The 13,250-nt window shown below is 48.1% G+C and overlaps 1 protein-coding gene across 1 annotated transcript in view; it reads right to left on the bottom strand.

Annotated features, from left to right (window-relative positions):
- Positions 1-13,250, bottom strand: part of LOC119971767 — a 210,503-nt gene that overhangs the window by 13,038 nt on the left and 184,215 nt on the right. The window lies entirely within an intron of this gene.

Genomic DNA, 13,250 nt, shown 5'->3' with positions numbered 1-13,250 from the left:
AAGAGAATTATATAGATACTTGAACGGAAAACAATTGCAGGACTATGGGGATAGAGCACCGGGGTGGGATTAATTGGTTTCACTGCCAGAGAGCCAACACAAACATGAAGGGCCAAATGGCTTCCTTTTGTGTTGTGGAGAAGGGAGCCATCTTGGAACTATTACAGGCAGCTGCAGGACAGGATTCTGAAAGGTAATGGATTACACAGAGTACAATCCAACGGCCACGCTGCGCCCAAAAAGCAGCTCGGCATGGCACAGCGTGTCCAATAAAGGCTGGAAGTCCTCGCTCCCGGATCTACCCGGTTTGCAACGCCTCGTGAGATCTAATGCAGCTTCGCGAGACGTTGCGATGTAAATAGGCGGGATCTCGGGCGAGCGCCGTTCAGCACTGGTCCCCACAAACGGCACTCGTGGGGGTCTCCCAGGGGATCGTAAGCCCCCAGGCACAGCAGGGTGGTACCTACCACCACCAGCCTGGCACCCTGGAAGTGCCACATGGGTGCCAAACTGGCACTGCCAAGGTGCCCAGGTGGCACTGTCAGCTGGCACTTTTTGCGCGTTGGCTGAAGATTTTAGAATGAAAGTTAGAAAGTTATGGTCACAGGATAAAGGGTTGTCCATTTGAGATTGGGATGAGGTGAAATTTCTTCATTTGGAACAATGTGAATCTTTGGACTTCTTTCCCAAAGAGAGCTCAGGATGCTTATTTGTTGAGTTTATTCAAGACCGAGACCAGTAGTTTCTTTGGGCTCCAGGGAAATAGGGAAAATCGGGATCAGGCGGAACATTGAAGCTGATTTTAGAAGTTCAATCAATACACAAAGCCTTGTGCTATCTGTGTGTGATAGAGTAGTGATTGAGAGGAATGAAGTTTATTAGGGAGGTTGTGATTGAAGTCCCTGTACGTGAGGACCTATATTGGCTCATTTTCAGCAATGTGTCTATTTTTAAAATTTACATTTTTGCCTTTATATATCTCCATGACCTCCCCCTCCCTATCCCTGTATCCTCCTGCACCCCTCCTCCAAACCTTTCATTAATGAACAGGATCCAAGATCCAGGATGAACGCCCCCCCCCCCCCCCCCCCCCCCCCGCGCCTCACCCGCAGCGTGTTTATTGGTGTGGAGATGCCGGCGTTGGACTGGGGTGAGCACAGTATGAAGTCTTACAACACCAGGTTAAAGTCCAACAGGTTTGTTTCAAACACTAGCTTTCGGAGCACTGCTCCTTCCTCAGGTGAATCAGGTGTTGTAAGACTTCTTCCTGTGTTTATTGGTGGCAGAGGCAGCCCACCTCTAGCCAGTGGCGGGACCTTCCTGTCTCACTGCTGTCAATGGGGTTTTCCGTTGTTTTCACTTTCTGTTGCCGGGGAACTCATGGCGGGAACGGCTGCAAAATCCTGTCTTTCACCTGAAAGAACTCTTGTCATCCTTCAGCCTTACTATTTCTAGAAAGAAAAGTTCCAGCATTTTAAATCTCTTCTAACAGCCTCTCAATTCTGGTAATATTCTTGTTCATCTTTCTTGTACCTTCGCCATTGCCTCTATTTCCTTTCGTATTAGGGAGGCCAAAACTGTGGGTGGCATTTCTGGTGTGGTTCAATCAAGGTTTGACATAACTTAATCGTAGTGTCAACAGGGTTTTTTTACACAAGGATTCAAGGACTCAAGGACCCATGCCAGAAACTCACAAGCCTGAGTAGACATCATCCTCGAATCACGGGACAATCGCCATGTTTCTGGAGTTACACCCTTGTTAGTAACCATACTGCAGCTGCTGCTCTGGAGGCTAATGGCTACAGTATAAATGTGCCAGCGAAACACCACTTCACTCTCGCCTTTAAGCTGTGAAACATGCAAATCTGTTGCCTATAGCCTTAAAATTAAAATTATGAAATAATACAGCATGGAAGGAGTCCATTAGTAGAGCTATCCAATCAGAGGCGCACTCCTGCTCTTTCCCACAACTCTGCCAGTTTTTTTCTTTCAAGAGTTCATGAAAGTTACAATTGAATGTGTTTCAACCACCCTTTGGGACTATTCAGTGCAGATCACAGCAACTTGCTGTGTAAAAATGTCTCCTCATGTCACCTTTGATTCTTTTACCAGTCACCTTAAGTAGGATGTCCACAAACTAGCCACAGCAAAGAAAACCTTGCTTTTATATAATGCCTTACATGAACTTGGGACGTGCAAACACGCTTTACACTGAATGAAGCAGTTGCTGTTATAATGTAGGAAATGCAGCAACCAGTCTTCAAAAGTGTGATGATTACCAGATAACAGTGGTTAGCACTGTTGCTTCACAGCGCCAGGGTCCCAGGTTCGATCCCGCTTGGGTCACTGTCTCTGCGGAGTCTGCACGTTCTCCCCGTGTCTGCGTGTGTTTCCTCCGGGTGCTCCGGTTTCCTCTCACAAGTCCCAAAAGACGTGCTTGTTAGGTAATTTGGACGTTCTGAAATCTCCCTCAGTATTCCTGAACAGGCACCGGAGTGTGGCGACTAGGGGATTTTCACAGTAACTTCATTGCAGTATTAATGAAAGCCTACCTGTGACACTAATGAAGATTATTATAATTATTAATCTGTTTTAATGATGCTGATCAAGCAATAAATATTGGCTAGGTCACCAAGGATAACTTCCCTGCTCATCTTCAAAATCGTACAATGGAATCTTCTACATCACCTTAGGAGAGCAGGGAGGAACTTGTTTATTGTCTCATCTAAAAGGCAGCACCTTCCAACAGTGCAGCACTCCGAGTGCTCTACTGGAGTATGATCCGAGACGTTTGTGCTGAAACGTCTGGAGTGAGACTGAAACCCACAATCTTCAAAATCAGAGGGACGAATTGGGCCTCACGGTAGCATGGTGGTTAGCATCAATGCTTCACAGCTCCAGGGTCCCAGGTTCGATTCCCGGCTGGGTCACTGTCTGTGTGGAGTCTGCACGTCCTCCCCGTGTGTGCGTGGGTTTCCTCCGGGTGCTCCGGTTTCCTCCCACAGTCCAAAGATGTGCGGGTTAGGTGGATTGGCCATGCTAAATTGCCCGTAGTGTAAGGTTAATGGGGGGATTGTTGGGTTACGGGTATAAGGGTTACATGGGTTTAAGTAGGGTGATCATTGCTCGGCACAACATCGAGGGCCGAAGGGCCTGTTCTGTGCTGTACTGTTCTATGTTCTATGAATGTCGCCCACTGGATCACAGTTAATACCCTGGGCATGTGACTCTTGAGGCATAATATGATAGTGCAAAATTTACATGAATGGACATGGTGTAATTGAAGAAGTCAGTTTATAGTTTTAAACTTTTACTGGTCTTTTTGCAAATTTTTTACTCCAAATTCCAAATTGCTTAATTTAAATGATGCAATAACTCAAATCTCCTAAGCACTACCACTTTTCAGCTTTGATTGCATTGATAATTAATATTATTAGATCATTCAAATTTCTTTGTGCCCAAAAAATAACTTCAAATGATGAGGAGCAGATGGAGATCCTACTTGTTGTGGAATTTAATAACTCCCAATCAAAAATGACAGCACTGTCAAAAATGACGGCTCACAGTCAAAACTTGCCTGTGAGCGATTTTACAAAGCATATTAACATTAAAGTAGGCAAGATTGACACATTTGAAATAATACTCTCTTCACACTTCTCAAAGCACTATGGAAGCTCCTCTAACTGACGGAAAGTTTGCCATCCAGGTACGGAATACACAATACTTGTGCACAATGGTTTTGTAAAAATGAAGAAAATAGGGCTGTAGGAATTGTTAGATGGAATTAGGTCAAGGTTCACCTTCTACCATCCTGGTAGTCACATGATACAGTATAATACTGGAACAATTGACAAATCACGGCAGTTAATCTCTATCAACTAATTTACAACAGACCCAAACATGAGGTGAGGAAAACCACTGTGGTAGAGAACATGGGATATGTCCAAAATCACAATTTATTCACATGGTGTCATTAATAAAAATACAGAAATGCTGGACATACTCAACAATTCTGGCAACATCTGTGGAGAGAAAAACAGTATTAAGGGGCAGGTTAGGGTTAGGGTTAGGGTTAGGGTTGGTGTTATCCGTGGCTGGACCTGTTGCAAGCGAGAACGGAAAATTTGGCATTCCCGCCAAAATTCCATTAACTTTCAGCGGCACCAGAAAATCTCAGCTGTGAACGAGGACGGAAGATTTTGGTAAATGTTTCCGGTCTGTAACCTTTCATCAGCACTGCTTTTCTCTCCTCAGATACACCCAGGCATACTGGGTGGGATTCACGGATCCTGAGGCTAAGTGTTGACGCCATTGTAAACGCCGTCACGTTTCTCGACGGCGTCAACATGCCCTCAGGAGCAGCGATTCTGACCCCGACAGTGGACCAGCACGGCACTGGACCGACCCACGCCGCTCCAGCTGCTGATCCCGGAGTCAGATGGGCCCCGCGGGTCTGCACATGCGCAATGGGACTGGCACCAATGCACGCATGCGCAGTGGATCCCTTCTACGCGCCGGCCCCAACGCAACATTGCGCAGGGGCCGGCGCGGAACAAAAGAGGCCCCCAGCCCGAGAGGACGGCCTGCCGATCGGTAGGCCCCGATCGCAGGCCAGCCCACAGCGGAGGCCCCCTCGAGGTCGGACTCCCTCCCCCCCCCCCCCCCCAACCAGGCCGCCCCCGGATGCATGCACGCCGAGATCCCGCCGGATAAGACCACCCATGGACGGTGCCAGCGGGTCTCAGATTTTTGAATCTCTGCTGGTGCGGTACTTCCTACGTAGACAGGTGACTCCGCTCGGACCAGCAAGGCTGCGTACGTAGCCCCCTACTATACTCCCTATACACACACGAAACCGCCTCCCATCCATTGACTCTTTCTACACCTCCTGCTGCCTTGGGAAAGCAGGCAGCGTAATCAAAGATCCGTCCCACTCAGGTTATTCTCTCTTCCAACCTCTTCCATCGGGCAGGAGATACAAAAGTCTGAGAACACGCACTAAAAGGTTCAAAAACAGCTTCATCCCAGCTGTTACCAGACTCCTGAATGACCCTCTTATGGACTAAACTGATCTCTTCACACATCTTCCCTACTGAGTAGTACTACACTCTGCTTGCTTCACCCAATGCTTGTGTCTATGTGTTTACATTGTGTATTATGTGTGTCCTATATTTTTAATGTATGGAATGATCTGCCTGGACTGTACGCAGAACAACACTTTTCACTGTACCTCAGTACACGTGACAATAAATCAAATACAAATCCAAAATCCCATGTACCTGTCACCCTTGTGCTTCGAGGCGGTAGAGGTCACAGGTTTGGAAGGTGCTGTTGAAGAAACTTTGGAGACCTGCTGCAGTGCATCTTGCATGTGGTACACACTGCTGCCACTGTGTGTTGGTTGGTGAAGGGAGTGGGGCTGAAGGTGGTGGATCTGGTGCCAATCAAGTGGGCTACTTTGTCTTGGATGATGTCAAGGTTCTTGAGTGTTGTTGGACCTGCACTCACCCAAGCAGCGAGTATCCCATTATACTTCTGACTTGTGCCTTGCAGATGGTGGGTTGGCTTTGGGGAGCTTGGATGTCAGTTACTCCGACTGGTTCTTGTGGTCACAGCATGTAAATGGCTGGTCAATTTGATTTCTATTCAATGGTCACCTCAGGATCTTGATAGTGGGTATTCAGTGATGGTTGTTGGAGATGGTCATCACTTGTGTGCCGCGAATATTATTTGTCATTTTTCAGCCCAAACTTGAATATTGTCCAGATCTTGCAAGATATGGGTATGGGCTGCTTCGGTATCTGGGGAGTCAAGGATGGTGCTGAACATTGTGCAATCATCAGCAAACATCCCCACTTTTGACCCTATGATGGAAGGTAGGTCATTGATAGAACAGCTGAAATGCTTTCCCCCTGATTCGGACTGACTCCAGTTTTGCTAGGGCTCTTTGAAGCGACACTCGGTCAAATGCTGCCATGTTGTCAAGTCACTCTCATCTCACCTCAGCTCTGGAATTCATTTCTTTTGTCCATGTTTTAACCAAGGCTGTAAGGAGGTCAGAAGCTGAGTGCCACCACTGGAACAGTGGCCCTGCTGTGAAAGATGGCAGGGCACTTTTGGATCATAAATGACTTGGACCTAGTGCATCTCATAAACTCTGGACATTCCAAAGTGCTCTACAAGACTTTGAAATACTATTGAACTGTGACACCATTGCAGAATAGGAAATGTTGCAATTAAATTGTAAACAGCAACGCGATGATGACCAGATAATCTGTTTTCATGTGTCCCATGACTCCCTCCTCTTCTTTATAATTGTGCCATGAGATTTATTATGGCCATACATGAGGGGAAATGGGGCCCAAGTTTAATGTCTCACCTGAAAGGCAGCATCTCTGACAGTGTTGCACCCACTAAGCACAGATGGGCCGGGGTCAGGCTAGACCTTTGTGCGATTTGAACCTCCAACTTCTAACTGAGAGGTAAGTGAGCTACAAGTTCATCCAGCTGGATTTCTTCCAGCATTGAGTTTCTTTTGTCTGAGGCCAGAGTGTGTTCCTGAGTAATTCCTCAGGGTAGCATCCTCGGTCCACCTTGGAGTGATTCTTTGTTTGATCTTTGACACCATTCACAAGAGTGTGAATCCTGCCGGGGGCCCTGTCCGTGGAGGTTTAAGGGAACAATGCGGGATTCTCCAGCATGATCATTGAGAAAGGCAGGGGATACAAGACCACGTCCTCCTAGTCTTGACCCTGCCAGTTATACCACCAGCAATGAAAAGGGGGAAAAAAGTTGGGGAAAAAAGTGCTCACCTCTGCGGCCACCCCTTTACTTTGTCCATTTCCTTCACTATAGTGGTGAGACAGGTGGTGAGGTATCAGCAGACCATGACTGGTTCCAAAAGTTGGGAGGATGTTTTTTGTCAATTTTATGCAATAGTCTGGACGTTATTGGGGAGGACCAGATGGGGTTTGTTAAGGGTAGGCAGTTGGTGGCCAATATAAGGAGGCTATTAAACGTGATCATGATGCCCCCGGAAGGTAGGAGGGTGGAGGCAGTGGTCACAATGGACGCAGAGAAGGCTTTTGATTGGGTAGAATGGGATTATCTGTGGGAGGTACTGGGACAGTTCGGATTCGGGTGGGGCTTTATTGACTGGGTCAGGTTGCTGTATCAGGCTCCTATGGTAGGCGTACGGATGAATAGGACAACATAGGACTACTTTAGACTGCACCAGGGTACGATACAGGGATGCCCCCTCGCCCCACTGTTGTTCGCGCTAGCTATAGAGTCGATGGCAATTGTTCTGAGAGCTTCAAGGGGCTGGAAGGGGCTGATCCGGGGGGTGGGGGAGCACAGAGTCCCGCTTTATGCAGATGACCTGCTTCTGTATGTATTGGACCCAATAGAGGGAATGGAAGAAATCATGAGGATTCTAGGGGACTTTGGCCAGTTTTCAAGGTATAAGCTAAATATGGGGAAAAGTGAGATGTTTGCGGTCCAGGCGAGGGGACAGAAGAGGCGATTGGGGGAGCTGCCATTTAGATTAGTAAGGGGAAGCTTTAGGTACCTAGGCATCCAAGTGGCGCGGGGATGGGACCGGCTGCATAAATTAAATCTTTTTTTTTTATAAATTTAGATTACCCAATTATTTTTTCCAATTAAGGGGCAATTTAGCGTGGCCAATCCACCTACTCTGCACATTTTTGGGTTGTGGGGGCGAAACCCACACAAACACGGGGAGAATGTGCAAACTCCACACGGACAGTGACCCAGAGCCGGGATCGAACCTGGGACCTCAGCGCCGTGAGGCGGTTGTGCTAACCACTAGGCCACCGTGCTGCCCTGCATAAATTAAATCTGGCCCGGCTGGTGAACCAAATGAAGGACGATGTTCGGAGATGTGACGCGCTTCCGTTGTCACTGGTTGGGAGGGTGCAGATGGTGAAGATGACGGTCCTCCTGAGATTTCAGTTTGTTTTTCAGTGTATCCCCATTTTTATTCTGCGTTCCTTTTTTAAACGGGTCAACAAAATGATCACTGGCTTTGTTCGGCTAGGCAAGACCCCGCGGGTAAGGAAGGTAATGCTTGAGCAGAGTTGGGGAGAGGGCAGGCTGGCGCTGCCAAATTTTAGTAACTACTACTGGGCAGCGAATATCGCCATGATCAGGAAGTGGGTGGTGGGGGGAGGGTCAGCATGGGAGCGTATGGAGGTGGCTTCATGCAAGGGCACCAGTTTGGGGGCATTGGTAACTGCGCCTCTGCCGCTCCTGCTGGCATGGTACTCCACCAGCCCCGTGGTGGTGGCGGCCCTGAGAGTCTGGGGCAACGGAGGAGTCTGGGAGCAGATGGAGCATTGGTCTGGTCCCCAGTCTGTAATAATCACCGGTTTGCCCCGGGACGTATGGATGGGGGGGTTCCGGATATGGCAGAGAGCAGGGATTGAGAGGATGGGGGATATGTTTATCGAGAGGTGCTTTCCGAGTATGAGGGCGCTGGAGGAGAAGTTTGGGTTGGTGAGGGGAAACAAATTCAGGTACCTGCAGGTGCGGGACTTCCTACGTAGACAGGTGTCAACCTTCCCGCTCCGGCCACCAAGGGGGATTCAGAACAGGGTAGTTTCCAGAGGGTGGGTGGGAGAGGGGAGCGTCTCTGACATTTAGGATGAATTAATGGGGTCAGAGGAGATGCAAACCGAGGAGCTGAAGCGCAATTGGAGGAGGAGCTGGGAGGAGAGATAGAGGATGGTCTATGGGCGGACGCATTGAATAGAGCCAACGCGTCCACAATATGTGCCAGGCTCAGCCTGATACAATTCAAGGTCGTTCATCGGGCTCACATGACAGTGGCCCGGATGAGCAGATTCTTTGGAAGACAGGTGTGCAAAGTATGTGGGAGAACCAGCGAACCATGTCCACATGTTCTGGGCATGTCCAAAGCTTAGGGGATTTTGGCAGGGGTTTGCAGATGTCATGTCCAGGGTGTTAAAAACAAGGGTGGCACCGAGTCCAGACGTGGCGATTTTCAGGGTGTTGGAAGATCCGGGAATCCAGGAGGAGAAAGAGGCAGACGTTTTGGCCTTTGCTTCCCTGTTAGTCCGGAGACGGATACTATTAGCTTGGAGGGACTCAAAGCACCCAAAGTCAGAGACCTGGCTATCGGACATGGCTAGCTTTCTGTTTGGAGAAAATCAAGTTCGCCTTGAGAGGGTCAATGTTAGGGTTCGCCCGGAGGTGGCAACAAATTTGTCGGCTTCTTTGCGGAAAATTAATCGTCAGCAGAAGGGGGGGGGGGGGGGGGGGGGGGCTTAGTTTAGGTTCGAGTAGAGGGTTAATAAAGGTGGGGCCTGTAAGGGAGTGGAGACATTCTTTTGCACCTAGGTTATAGTTCATGTACATTGTTTATTTGCTGTGTAATACCAAAAATTACCTCAATAAAATGTTTATTAAATTTTTTAAGTTTTTATGCAATAGCATAAATCTTAATGCATAGGTGAACTGACGATAAATCAGGCGAGGTGATGAGGCCAGCTCACAGCAATATTGTTGGGTAGAATAGCAAGCAGAGTTTGCAAAGCCTTCAGAGGGCAGTAAAACGGACAGAAGAATAAGCCTTGATGCCTTGAGCTGGAGTAGAAGGACACTGGAATGTGTTTCAATTCCCATGCAGTGAGGCTACAGGAGATATACTGTGTAAGGGAAACTTCAGGTCTCAGCAGTGCTGAGTGGGTAGTGCTCTTACGATTGGATCAGATGCTTGTGGATTCAAGCTCCAAGTCAGGGTCTTAAGTCCCAAATCTAAACTGACGTACCAGCACAGAACAAAGAGAATGCTGCACTGTCTGTGGTGCTGTCTTCCAGCTGAGGTGTTAAACTGAGGCCCTCTTTGCCCACTCGAGTGACTATAAAAGAGACCTGCGGCACTATTTAAGGAAAAAACAGAGCAGTTCTCTCCAGCGTCCTGGCCAATATTATCCCTCAGCCAACATCACTGAGAACCAAATTCTCTTAATTTATTGCATGGTTGCTTGTGGAGCTTGCTGTGCACAGTTTGGGTGGCGTTTTCCACAACAGTAACCATACTTACTTTGAGACATTCTGGGATTGCAAGAGGTGCTGTTGAAGTAAAAGGGGCTGGATTCTCCACAGCCCCGCGCCAAAATCGCTTTTGGCGCGGGGGCGGAGAATCGAATTTCTCACCGAAATTGGGCCCAGCGCAGGTCCGGCGATTCTCTGGGACCCGAGTATCGGCGTGATCGCGGAGTACACCGCGTGGCTGAGGGCCATTGACAAGAGGCCAGCCCAGCGATCCTCCATTCCCAACCTGCCGAGTTCCCGATGGCGTGGGAGTAACCATTGCCAGTTGGGAATGCTGGGTTGGCAGCTGCCGGACTCAGTCCACGGCCGCCCTGGTGGGGGGATCTGACACGGGGGGGGGGGGGGGGGGGGGGGGGCCTTATAGGCGGCCGGGGGTTAGATCCATGTGGTCAAATGCTCGGGCGCGCGGCCGATCGGGCCGATCTAATTTTTGTGTCTGCTTCCGTGGTCCGAGCCGCCATGGAGCTCGGCGCGGCCTCGTGGACTCAAAAACCGGAAGTGCAGGGCCTGTATTCGCAGTAAAGCTGCGTGAATTACACCGGGTCCCGGTTAGCCCCCTGTATGGCTGTGAATTAGCTGTACTTTTTCCCAGGAATCTCCAGAGTAAACTCTAGCGTTTTTACGCCGGCGTGGAGACATTGTCCCATTGTGGGAGAATCCAGCCCAAGGTCTTTCTTAGGAGGTGTGAAAGGGGCACCCTCAGCTGTACAAAGCCGGCAGACGCTTGGAATATAAAAGGTTAAGCACTGCTGTCTGCTCAAAGTCTCATTTACAGAGCAGTCTGGCAGCCTCAGCAAAAGACCTGCTTAATGACATAAACTGAACATATCATACATTAACCTACTATGCTCGTCTGTTTCCTCCAGCCCATTAAAATGACCAGGTTATCGCCAGGACAAGCGTCGAATGAGTTCTTCCGAGTGAAATACTACCTTGTGCTCAATGTAATTACTTTAATGCTATTTTTTAATATCATATCAGCAAATTACATCGAGTCCCCACAGTGACACTTGTGTCTCAGGGAAAATTATCCCATCGCGTTCTGGTCTCCTGGGAAAAGCAAGTGACACAATTGGCTGCAGTGCTCCGGCAATTAGCTCCCTCGCCACTGAAATAGAATCAAACCCCAACGTTCAGACATGGCCAGCGGAATAAGATGCCATAATGCCCTGGACGATAACACACACCTTGTTTACGATATACTTCAAATCTGTAGAGTGTCATTTTAGAAATTGTAATAAAAAGGGTGCGTGGAGAGGTAATTGCACCAAGAATAAAATGGAATTCAATTGGAATTAAAGGCCCAGTACTGCTTTATTGATGCCCCCTTCATTAATATGGATTCAGTATCATAGACACAAGAGTGTAGGAGGAGGTCATTCAACCGATTGGGCCGGCGCTGCCCTCTTTAAAAGAGTTGTCCAATTAGTTCCCCTGCCCTCTCTTCCCCTTTTCCTTTCAGGGGAAGCAATGTAAAACTCACCATGTGGGTGAGTCTGCAATACCACACCAACAGTGAGCGATGGTCAGATTCTCCAACACAGCAGATTGTGTCTTCCCACTGGGAATGCAAGATGTCCCATTCGGCTGCTCAAACTGAGAAACTTTGGATCTGGAGTAGGTCATTTAGGCCCTCTGAGCTGAAGAAGATTGGACAGTGTAGTGCACAATTCAGTCCCTGGAGCCTGCTACAGCTTGCAATTACATTATGGCTCATCTGTACCTCAACTCAATTTCTGTCAATACTTGCACCCCCCAAAAAATCTATTGATATCGGTCTCGAAAGTCTCAATTGTCCCCCAGCATTCGCAAACTATCGGGGAGAACCTTCCATCCACCTCCGACCAATTGTGTGAAAAAAATACTTCCTCATTTTCCTCCTGAAAGTTACAATTTTAAGATCAGCTCCCCTTGTTCTTGATTCTGTGACCAGAGGAATTAGTTCCACTGTAGCTTTTTAATTCATATTTGGGGATGTGAACGTCAAGGGAGAGCCCAGCATTTGTTGGACCATCCTAATACCCTTGTGAAGGTGGTGGTGAGCTACTGTAATGGCTTGCTCGGACACTTCAGAGGGCAAGTAAGAAGCAACCATGTTGATTTAGGTCTGGAGACACATTTAGGCCCTGACCGGCAAAGGGTGGCAGATTTCCTTCCTGAAAGAACACGAGTGAACCAGTGATTTGCTTACAATAATCCATTAGCTTCACGGCCACCATTACTGATGCTGGTCTTGCATTCCAGATATATTTAATTAATTGAATTCAGCTCACAGATTACTGAGATAAATTGTGAACTCACAACTCTGGATTAGTGTTCTATGCATCTGTATAACTAATATAGAGTCTTAATCTCTGTGTTACCGGATCCATCGCATGTACCTACCCTGGCAATTCCTTTTAATATTTTAAACACCTTAATCATATCACCCCTCAATCTTATAATCTAGGGAATACAAAACAGCATGGTGGCACAGTGGTTAGCATTGGTGCCTCACACGTTCCAGGGTCCTGGGCTCAATTCCGGCCTCGGGTGACAGTCGGTGTGGAGTTGAACTTTCTCCTAGTGTCTGCGTTGGTTTTCTCTGGGTGCTCCGGTTTTCTCCCACAGTCCAACGATATGCAGGTTAGGTGGATTGGCCATGCTAAATTGCCCCTTAGTGTCCAAAAGGTTAAGTTGGGTTACGGGGCTAGGGTGGAGGCTTGGGCTAAGTAGGGTGTTCTTTCTGAGGGCCAGTGTGGACTCAATGGGCCAAATGGCTTCCTTCTGCACTGTGAATTCTATTCAATGAAATCTATGTTTAAGGAATGGACATATCCCATTACAATCCTCCAATCTCTACACTCCTCCAATTCCGGCCTCTTGCATAATGCTGACATTAATTACTCCACCATTCGCTGCCTTGCCTCCAGCTGCCTGGGCCCTAACTCTGGAATTCCTTCCCTGTACTTCACAGCCTCTCCACCTCTATTTTCTCCTTTAAGGCAATCCATGTAACCTGCCACTTTGACCAGATTTTGGTAACCTGTCATAATACTTCCTTACATGGGTCGGCATCAAAATGTTTCCTGTGAAGTGCCTTTGGACGTTTTATTACACTAAAGATGCTATATAAATTGGTACAGTGGTTAGCACTGTTGCATCACTGTGCC

Source organism: Scyliorhinus canicula, chromosome 9, assembly GCF_902713615.1.
Source record: "Scyliorhinus canicula chromosome 9, sScyCan1.1, whole genome shotgun sequence".
In the NCBI taxonomy this organism is placed as follows: Eukaryota; Metazoa; Chordata; class Chondrichthyes; order Carcharhiniformes; family Scyliorhinidae; genus Scyliorhinus; species Scyliorhinus canicula.
Note: the sequence above shows the minus strand (reverse complement) of the source record. Positions and strands in the feature narration are given on the sequence as shown.